At 43.3% G+C, this 11,232-nt stretch overlaps 1 long non-coding RNA gene across 1 annotated transcript; it reads right to left on the reverse strand.

Moving 5' to 3' along the window:
• Positions 1-407: 407 nt before the first annotated feature.
• Positions 408-3,258, reverse strand: LOC134645386 (uncharacterized). Its single transcript, XR_010096550.1, has 3 exons — positions 2,150-3,258; positions 1,917-2,052; positions 408-1,827 (listed from the first exon to the last, which is right to left on the reverse strand). It is a non-coding gene; the product is annotated as an uncharacterized LOC134645386 (long non-coding RNA).
• Between the last annotated feature and the right edge of the window lie 7,974 nt (positions 3,259-11,232).

The raw sequence follows: 11,232 nt of genomic DNA on the forward strand, positions 1-11,232 counted from the left end.
TCAGAGTGAATAGCTCCTTTCTTTTTGGAACTTTAAAGTAATTGTGATTGTATGCACAATTAGGGGCCGGAGTGTTGGAGCTATTTGTTCTTTATTTTTTATATTTTGAAATTTGTTAAAGTTTGTTGTTGGTTTACTTATATTTTAGGTTATTCACAAGTTTTATTTGTAGGTTAATACTTGCTTAATTGTTTGGGTTTGTTTTGTTGTTTATCTTGTTAAGTCAGTCAGGAAGAACTGTAGGGCTATTTGTCTCTAAATAAAGAGACTGGTATAGGACCAGTATGCACTGGAGTGAGCCTATGTCTTGTTTATTTTTTACCAGAGCAGAAGAAGCAGCAGGAAGCAACAAAAATTGATCTTTTTATTGCTTGCCAAACTGAATAAATAAACCATAAAATGCAACTTTCAAGTTTGGACAGTCGACTTCTTTTGCCTGCGTACAAGATCTTATCTCAGTGCAGCAGTGGCTTGCGGAATTTTAATTCTTGGATGTTTGGTTGTTCAAACAAAAGGAATCGCCACTACAGTCAGGGAGATTTCTCCAAATGTATTTACTTTGTAAAACATCTTGTGAGAAAAGGTTATTAAAGAAAGAAAAACAGGAACAAACACCAAAAGTCACAGCACCCAAAAATCCCACAAAGAATTCAGAATAATAACGAGGAATTGAGCAACAGCAGCATTCACACAATAATAATAGAATGAACTGAATACAAAAATATATTGATGAACAGACGTTTGTTAGGAAAAAAAACAAAAAAGATAGACTTTGTAATTTTTTTGTTGCACATCTCCTTCTTACCTTCAGAAGACTTTCATTAGCTGCACAAATCAAATTTAAAAATTACAATTTCCAGCTCTGCGTGAATATTTATGAAAGATTTGAACCATTTGCAAATGTTTTTATTTTTGTTTGTTTTTTAATGGATTAATCAAGACAATGTAGTAGTAGTAGTAGTAATAATAATAATAATAATAGCTCATCACCCTCTTTTTAAATCATCAATGAAAAGCTTGTCTTCAATCACACCAGGAATCTACTGATCTCTGCAATGTCTGATCAACATGTGATCTACATTGGTGACTACATGGACAATTTAAATATGTGCATGGATAAGCGTGTCTGCGGCCAAAGTGACCATGGTTTAACCTGTAGTGCTTCAATAACTGAGATCTTGCAGTCTCTTGTGCTGCACACTCTTTACACTTCCATATTCATGTTACTGAATGTCACGGCCCGGTGGACCAGCATGAAGATGATCAGCAGCGTCATTATTTTTCTCTCTCGCGCTCTCTGTCTCGCCAGGACGGAAGTCATGGTGGTTCCTGCCCTCGCCCCACGCACCTATGGAGAGTGAACACCTGTGCCTCATTATCCCTGCCACTACTTAAGTTGAGGAAAGGAAGCTACTCATCGCTGGATCCTTGTATGACTCGCACCAGTGTAGCCCCGGCTCTAAGATTAGTTCATAGCTCTTGTTGATTCTGTGCCTTCGTATTAACTTGTATATAGCTGTACTGCTACTTTTACTTGGATTACAGAGGTCTATAGGGTAGTGCTTCTCCCACTGGCAGTTCATCATGTTGGTTTCATGATGCAGCCTCCTGCAGCGGTAGGCAACCCTACAAAAGTAAACACAAAATGCAGTTTCTCAATCAAAGTGTTTATTATTTATGTTAAGGTGCGTGGCGAGAACGGGGCCCAAATGCAGGACTTTCCCATCCTGCAGGACTGTGCTGGTGGTCCAGGTGTGACAGGAAAACAACTCCAACACTCGACATTTACAAACACTTCGCTCCTGTGACACACTCCTCTCCAAGTTCCTAACAAGACAAGGTACAGAGATCAGATTGGTGAACTCACAGAAACACACGCACAGACTATTTCCACTCAGAGCTGGGACTTCACTTACTTGGTAACTCAATGATCCAGCGTTGACTGAAGCTCAGTCAAACACTTAAGTAGCGGCCAATCTAGACGGAAGACATGTGTGGCGGCTTCAACACGGGAAACACCTTCCGGCCTGATGACGCCCATAAATTGGCACGCTGGAATACACACACACACACACACACACACACACTTAAAGGGGGAAGCAGGGGACTGGGAGGGGAGACAAAACAAAACACAGAAAAACATACATACAGGCAGGTCGAACGTAGGAGACTCCCAGACCGTCACAATTTAGCAGGGAAAATTCAAACCTACATCATATATAGAGAAAATAAAGTAAAATGAATATTTTAGAGAGACGGACTGAGAGATAGACAGAGGGAGAGAGATAAATCCCTTTTGCAGCACTTATGTCACAGTAAGACAGATATAAAAGCTACTAAACCAGTTCAAGGTTTGCAGCTAAGAAGGTCACACTTAACCTTCCACAGTTCAAGATAGTTTTAGTTAACGCAACTTTGTTCCAAATTACAAACCTAGGTTGTTCTTTAAGATTTACTTCTTGATTTAGGAATCAGATTTAATCTAAAACCTTCAGTTTCAGATTCTACTTATTTAAGAGAATCAAAGAGTCTAAGACCGATCTGTTCTGTGCAGGGCTGATAAAGCCAACGTAGTGCAATGAGCTCATTTAACTTGTGCTCATTACTAATCCCTCTGAGCAGTTTGTGTCTTTCCTTGCATGAGAAATAAACTGTTATCAAAACCCAATTTGGTGCATTGACCCTTTAACACAGAGTTCCTATAGAGAAATCTGGTTTGGCTCAAAACAGGAAAATAACATCAGCATATAACATCACTCAATAGTCAGGGAGGATAAATCACAGGTTCTGACTCCAGCTTGTCGGTCAGGTGAACAACCTGTTTCCTGACTCGGCTCTCCTCCACACAGTCCTCGTTCATAAATATAAAAATTCAATTTCTCCTCGTTATAGTTGTTTCTACTTTCAGATCGAAAATGCAGATGAAGAGAAATGATGGAACTATCTGATTCAGTTGTGGCCCGTGGTTATTTGTGAACAATACATGTTGAGAGGAAAAAAGCAATCACAAAGTCTGTGTATTCATAATTGAAACAGCTATCAAAAAATATTTGGCATGACGTCTTTGTTCAAAATGAATTCAAGTATTATTTCCTCCCTGTCCATTAGTGCCCTCACGTTGCATGCACCGGTGCAGCTGATGTCAATACTCAACCAAGTATGAGAGGGACTAAAGCTCTGTGGTTTAGATTAGGTGTGGGCAAACCCTCACCAGACGTGCCAGCAGCTCTTACATTTAAAGGATGTGAATAAAGTTGTAAAGGAGGCTCACACTTGTTCTAAACTGGGTTTTTTTTTTTTAGTTATATCATCTTATCACTTATATCATGTCTCTGGACTGTGGGATGAAGCCAGAGCTCCTGGAGAGAACCCAGACAGCCACGAGGACTCTCTTGCTCTGAGGTGACTGCTGTTCACGGTGCACTAAAGACTCTCAGTTGTCTTTGGATGCTCCTGTTTCTTTCTCCGTATGCAGTTACTGCTCCTCTCTTTTCAAAGACAAATACCAAATAACACGAGAGAAGACTGAATCACTTTAGAACAAGACAAACACTCCTGGTTACTCTGAGGAAATGTCATTACATGATGAATATATTTACCATGTTAGTAAGGGAAACTCGTTTGTGGTGTGTCTCTTCTTGTTTCTCCTTTTCATCAGATTCTTAAAAACAAAAGGCAGAAAAGCAACAATAAAAGTTAAAACCTCAAGAAGTTTTCTAACATTTTGGGACATCATTTCAGAGACAACCTTCAACATTACTTATTACTTACCACTGTGTTGATTCTTGCTGATGTCTGAGATGCAGCAGAGGATAATGTACACTTGGCACTGTCTTTATGGATCCTTAGTTCGTGTTGCACAGATTTACACTTGGCTCTACAATAGATGTTCCTCGTTCAACATCCAGTCCACAGCCCTGCCATATGTCCAACACAGTTCACAGAAGCAGTGCCAAAGTCTTAAAACTATTAAAGAGTCTTCAGAAAATAAGTTCTCTGAGAAAGGCTTCAACGTCTGAAGTGTTTCTTTGGTGGAGTGGGGCTCCTGCTGCTGCTCTCTTCCTCTGTAGCCTTTCTCTTCATGCTCTGTGCAAACCTCTTTAGAAACTGGCAGAGCACCGACATGATAACTCTGCCCTCTGAGCTGGAGTCCGTGATTCTCCAGCGGTTTGTCATCTCAGTGTCTTTTGTGTGATAAACAGCAGGATTGACTCTGGTGACGATGAGGTTGTTGGCATCCAGGCTGTGGACACAGTTCCTCCAGGCTGCCTTCAGCACATAAATATCCACCTTCTCTGGAAGCACTGGAGTCAGGATCTGAGAATGTAAGCGGGACCCTGCAGGCAGCACCATCATACCAGCTGGTGAGTCTGTAGAAGGAGATGGAGTGGTGTTCTCCCTCTGACTCTGCAGCACGGGGTTTAAAAGGTGTCGTAAGCTGCTCTGAGTGAATCAATCCCCTGACTGCGATTGGAGGAAAATCTTGCACCCGGTAACCAGGTCATGGTAAAGGGAGAGGAGCAGATTGTTCATAGAGTCCAAATGGCTGCTGTTTAAAGGACGGTTCCTCAAGTTTGTTGACGACTATCTGACACACACTGACTGGACTCACCAGCTCAGCTACGAGAAAACAGAACGGTCATCTATGTTAATCACAACATAATCAGACAAATTAAGGATTTCAATGTCAAGACACGGCTTTACATCATCATATGCTATTTCCACACACAGGCAATAAGAGACCCACAGCAGAACTCAATGTTTATAAAAGCCTTAACATTTTTCATGTGCTAGAAGGTGAGAAAAATTATGTTGCATTGTAAATGGTTCAATTGGAGTTGTTATAGGGTCAGAGGCGGGGGAACACCCTGGACAGGTTGCCATCTGACACAGAGAGGGCTCAAACAGAGAAACAAACTACCATTCACACTCACATTCACACCTATGCCTCATTTCAAGCACTTATCACTTATATCGTCTTGATGCATTCTCAATCATCCAGGTAAGTAAATCTCCAAAAGTTGATTCTCTTCATTTGGACGTAGCGTTTTGTGGGAGAAACGTTTCGTCACTCATCCAAGTGACTTCGTCAGTCTCAGCTGACTGCAGGTTTCCCCAATCTTATAAACAGTACATTTGCATAATGACTGAAACCAGCCCACTGATGGAACAATGGGCTTGGAGGTCAGTTCCTTAATCATAATTATGGAAATTCTCATGACCATTGATCAACAACCACTGATCAAAGCCCACTGATCAATGGCCATGAGTACCATTCACAGAGAGTTGGGGAATGGCTGCAATCACAGCATTGTAAGATGGCGAATGATGTACCCTTAGGCCCCCTCCTCGATTCAGAGATGGTCTTTCCCTTTTCACGTAAATGGCCTCCTTGACTCCGCGCTCAAACCAGCATTCCTCCCTGTCCAAGATGTGTACATCCTCATCCTTGAAAGAGTGTCCACTGGCCTGTAGGTGTAAATAGACTGCAGAGTCCTGGCCTGACGAGGTGGCTCTTCTGTGTTGTGCCATCCGCTTCGCCAGAGGTTGTTTGGTTTCCCCGATGTATAAATCCTGGCAATCCTCCTGGCACTTAACAGCGTACACTATGTTACTATGTTTGTGTCGGGGGACCCGATCCTTGGGGTGGACCAATTTTTGGCGCAGCGTGTTTTGGGGTTTAAAAGCCACAGAGACCCGGTGTTTAGAAAAAATGCGTCTCAACTGCTCCGATACTCCTGACACATATGAGATCACTACAGGTTTTCGCTTGGGCAGCGGTTGTCCTTCTCTCCTGGATCGGCTGGAGCTTTCTTTAGGTGCCTTTCCAGCTTTGACAAAAGTCCAGCTGGGATAACCACATTTACTCAGGGCCTTCTTGATGTGCTGTTCTTCTGCCTCCCTGGCCGCTGTGTCAGTGGGGATGGTGTTTGCTCTGTGTCGTAGCGTCCTAATGACACCCAGTTTGTGCTCCAGTGGATGATGAGAATCAAACCTTAGAGACTGACCCGTATGCGTAGGTTTACGGTACACGTCAGCTTTTAGATGTCTCCCATTACTGATGGAAATCTCACAGTCTAAGAAGGCTAACCTGCCACTTTTCATATCCTCCCTGGTGAGTTTGATGTGTCGGTCCACCGAGTTAATGTGATCCGTGAATTGTGGTATGTCCTGAGATTTCATTTTTCACCCAGGTGTCATCCATATACCTGAACCAATGGCTTGGTGGCGTTCCAGGGTAGGATAGCAAAGCTCTCTTTTCCACTTCTTCCATGTACAAATTGGCCACGATGGGTGAAACTGGGGAGCCCATGGCACACCCATGTTTCTGCCTGTAGAACTGACCCTTGTATGTGAAGTAGGTGGAATGAAGACACAGTTCCAAAAGCAAACACACTTGGTCGATGCTGAGAGTGGTCCTGTTGCTGAGGTTGGTGTCATCCTGTAATCTCTTACGGACTACCTCCAACGCTTCCGTGACTGGGATGCAAGTGAAGAGAGATGTAACGTCGTACGAGACCATGGTTTCATCTGCCTCCATGATGACATCTCTCACCTTCTCAACAAAATCCAGGGTGTTCTGGATGTGGTGTTCAGAGCTGCCCACCAGCGGGTTGAGAATTGAAGCCAGAAACTTGGAGATGTTATAGGTGACAGAGTTGATCATGCAGACAATCGGTCTTAAAGGTGCACCCTGTTTATGTATTTTCGGTAAACCATACAGACTTGGTGTAGACTCCCCTGGGTACAGCCTGTGGTATGAGTTCCGGTCAATAGCCTTGTCTTGTTCTAACTGCTTCAAACAGTCTATCGCCCTCTTCCTGTAGCCACTTCCTGGGTCTCATTTCAGGGGCTCATAAGTATTTTCATCACTGAGTAGTGACAAAATCTTCTCATGATAGTCTTTCTGGTTTAGCAATACTGTGCACCTACCCTTGTCTGCCGGAAGGATGATAATGTTGTTGCCATCACTAAGTGATGTGAGTGCCTTCCTCTCCTCCATGGTGATGTTGGATGCTGGGGGCTTTGCATTGCTGAGACAGGCCAAAACTTTCGTCCGTAGTTGCTCTGCTTCCACTTCTGCAATATTGTTGTTACGAATTGCTGTTTCTGTGGCTGTGATCAGCTCCACTAGCGGGATTTGTCTCGGTGTGACAGCAAAATTCAACCCTTTAGCAAGGATGTTTTTCTCTGTTTGGGTGAGCTGTCTGTCAGAAAAATTCTTCACCCACTTGTCCACATCCTCGGTGTCACATCCTTCTCTCTTCTGGCCACTGAGGACACTCTCCATATTTTGCGGTGGTTTCCGACGTACAACAAATAAGTCAAATTTCCTTTGTTGCCTGGTCTTAGACTTCTTGTGCTGTGCTAGATGAGACTTCTCAGTAAAGTCAAACACCTTTTTAAGAGTACTCTCATCTAGAAGCATTGTCAGTCTCTGTCGGATCCGCTCCTCTTGAGATTTTAGCATGTCGATGGTAAAATTTCTTTGCCTCACCCGTTCATTGAGCAACTGATGCTGTGCCTTCTGGAGGATTTTTGTTGCCCGGAAGCCTTTAACTGAAGAGCTCATTTGCAGACTTTTAGGAGTAATCCTGTTTTGTCGGCATCTGAGGCTGAATCTCAGGTGGTTCCTGTAATCCGGCATCTTACGTGCTGTTTGCTCATTCTGACGTACAAGCTGTAGGCAGTCCTTGCCAAAGTGGGTTAAAACGTCTTGACGCAAGCTCAATGATCCAGGTATGCTACAATGCTGTGATTGCAGCCATTCCCCAACTCTCTGTGAATGGTACTCATGGCCATTGATCAGTGGGCTTTGAACAGTGGGTTTTGGTCAGTGGTTGTTGATCAATGGTCATGAAAATTTACATAATTAAGATTAAGGAACTGACGTCCCAGCCATTGTTCCTTCAGTGGGCTGGTTTCAATCATTATGCAAATGTACTGTTTATAAGATTGGGGAAACCTGCAGTCAGCTGAGACTGACGAAGTCACTTGGATGAGTGACAAAACGTTTCTCCCACAAAACGCTACGTCCAGATGAACAGAATCAACTTTTGGAGTATCACTTATATCATTTCTCTGGACTGTGGGATGAAGCCAGAGCTCCTGGAGAGAACCCAGACAGCCATGAGGACTCTCTTGCTCTGAGGTGACTGCTGTTCACGGTGCACTAAAGACTCTCAGTTGTCTTTGGATGCTCCTGTTTCTTTCTCCGTATGCAGTTACTGCTCCTCTCTTTTCAAAGACAAATACCAAATAACACGAGAGAAGACTGAATCACTTTAGAACAAGACAAACACTCCTGGTTACTCTGAGGAAATGTCATTACATGATGAATATATTTACCATGTTAGTAAGGGAAACTCGTTTGTGGTGTGTCTCTTCTTGTTTCTCCTTTTCATCAGATTCTTAAAAACAAAAGGCAGAAAAGCAACAATAAAAGTTAAAACCTCAAGAAGTTTTCTAACATTTTGGGACATCATTTCAGAGACAACCTTCAACATTACTTATTACTTACCACTGTGTTGATTCTTGCTGATGTCTGAGATGCAGCAGAGGATAATGTACACTTGGCACTGTCTTTATGGATCCTTAGTTCGTGTTGCACAGATTTACACTTGGCTCTACAATAGATGTTCCTCGTTCAACATCCAGTCCACAGCCCTGCCATATGTCCAACACAGTTCACAGAAGCAGTGCCAAAGTCTTAAAACTATTAAAGAGTCTTCAGAAAATAAGTTCTCTGAGAAAGGCTGGCCTCAGGCTTCAGAAAGGTCTGAAGTGTTTCTTTGGTGGAGTGGGGCTCCTGCTGCTGCTCTCTTCCTCTGTAGCCTTTCTCTTCATGCTCTGTGCAAACCTCTTTAGAAACTGGCAGAGCACCGACATGATAACTCTGCCCTCTGAGCTGGAGTCCGTGATTCTCCAGCGGTTTGTCATCTCAGTGTCTTTTGTGTGATAAACAGCAGAGGTGACTCTGATGACGATGAGGTTGCTGGCATCCAGGCTGTGGACACAGTTCCTCCAGGCTGCCTTCAGCACATAAATATCCACCTTCTCTGGAAGCACTGGAGTCAGGATCTGAGAATGTAAGCGGGACCCTGCAGGCAGCACCATCATACCAGCTGGTGAGTCTGTAGAAGGAGATGGAGTGGTGTTCTCCCTCTGACTCTGCAGCACGGGGTTTAAAAGATGTCGTCAGCTGCTCTGAGTGAATCAATCCCCTGACTGCGATTGGAGGAAAATCCTTGCACCCCGTAACCAGGTCATGGTAAAGGGAGAGGAGCAGATTGTTCATAGAGTCCAAATGGCTGCTGTTTAAAGGACGGTTCCTCAAGTTTGTTGACGACTATCTGACACACACTGACTGGACTCACCAGCTCAGCTACGAGAAAACAGAACAGTGATCTATGTTAATCATAACATAATCACACAAATTAAGGATTTCAATGTCAAGACACAGCTTTATATCATCATATGCTATTTCCACACACAGGCAATAAGTGACCCACACCAGAACTCAATGTTTATAAAAGCCTTAACAGTTTTCATGTGCTAGAAGGTGAGAAAAATTATGTTGCATTGTAAATGGTTCAATTGGAGTTGTTATAGGGCCAGAGGCGGGGGTACACCCTGGACAGGTTGCCATCTGACACAGAGAGGACTCAAACTAAGAAACAAACTACTATTCACACTCACATTCACACCTATGCCTCATTTCAAGCACTTATCACTTACATCATTTCTCTGGACTGTGGGATGAAGCCAGAGCTCCTGGAGAGAACCCAGACAGCCACGAGGACTCTCTTGCTCTGAGGTGACTGCTGTTCAAGGTGCACTAAAGACTCTCAGTTGTCTTTGGATGCTCCTGTTTCTTTCTCCGTATGCAGTTACTGCTCCTCTCTTTTCAAAGACAAATACCAAATAACACGAGAGAAGACTGAATCACTTTAGAACAAGACAAACACTCCTGGTTACTCTGAGGAAATGTCATTACATGATGAATATATTTACCATGTTAGTAAGGGAAACTCGTTTGTGGTGTGTCTCTTCTTGTTTCTCCTTTTCATCAGATTCTTAAAAACAAAAGGCAGAAAAGCAACAATAAAAGTTAAAACCTCAAGAAGTTTTCTAACATTTTGGGACATCATTTCAGAGACAACCTTCAACATTACTTATTACTTACCACTGTGTTGATTCTTGCTGATGTCTGAGATGCAGCAGAGGATAATGTACACTTGGCACTGTCTTTATGGATCCTTAGTTCGTGTTGCACAGATTTACACTTGGCTCTACAATAGATGTTCCTCGTTCAACATCCAGTCCACAGCCCTGCCATATGTCCAACACAGTTCACAGAAGCAGTGCCAAAGTCTTAAAACTATTAAAGAGTCTTCAGAAAATAAGTTCTCTGAGAAAGGCTTCAACGTCTGAAGTGTTTCTTTGGTGGAGTGGGGCTCCTGCTGCTGCTCTCTTCCTCTGTAGCCTTTCTCTTCATGCTCTGTGCAAACCTCTTTAGAAACTGGCAGAGCACCGACATGATAACTCTGCCCTCTGAGCTGGAGTCCGTGATTCTCCAGCGGTTTGTCATCTCAGTGTCTTTTGTGTGATAAACAGCAGAGGTGACTCTGATGACGATGAGGTTGTTGGCATCCAGGCTGTGGACACAGTTCCTCGAGGCTGCCTTCAGCACATAAATATCCACCTTCTCTGGAAGCACTGGAGTCAGGATCTGAGAATGTAAGCGGGACCCTGCAGGCAGCACCATCATACCAGCTGGTGAGTCTGTAGAAGGAGATGGAGTGGTGTTCTCCCTCTGACTCTGCAGCACGGGGTTTAAAAGATGTCGTCAGCTGCTCTGAGTGAATCAATCCCCTGACTGCGATTGGAGGAAAATCCTTGCACCCCGTAACCAGGTCATGGTAAAGGGAGAGGAGCAGATTGTTCATAGAGTCCAAATGGCTGCTGTTTAAAGGACGGTTCCTCAAGTTTGTTGACGACTATCTGACACACACTGACTGGACTCACCAGCTCAGCTACGAGAAAACAGAACAGTGATCTATGTTAATCATAACATAATCACACAAATTAAGGATTTCAATGTCAAGACACAGCTTTATATCATCATATGCTATTTCCACACACAGGCAATAAGTGACCCACAGCAGAACTCAATGTTTATAAAAGCCTTAACAGTTTTCATGTGCTAGAAGGTGAGAAAAATTATGTTGC

Source organism: Pelmatolapia mariae, linkage group LG16_19 (genome assembly GCF_036321145.2).
Source record: "Pelmatolapia mariae isolate MD_Pm_ZW linkage group LG16_19, Pm_UMD_F_2, whole genome shotgun sequence".
Taxonomy (NCBI): domain Eukaryota; kingdom Metazoa; phylum Chordata; class Actinopteri; order Cichliformes; family Cichlidae; genus Pelmatolapia; species Pelmatolapia mariae.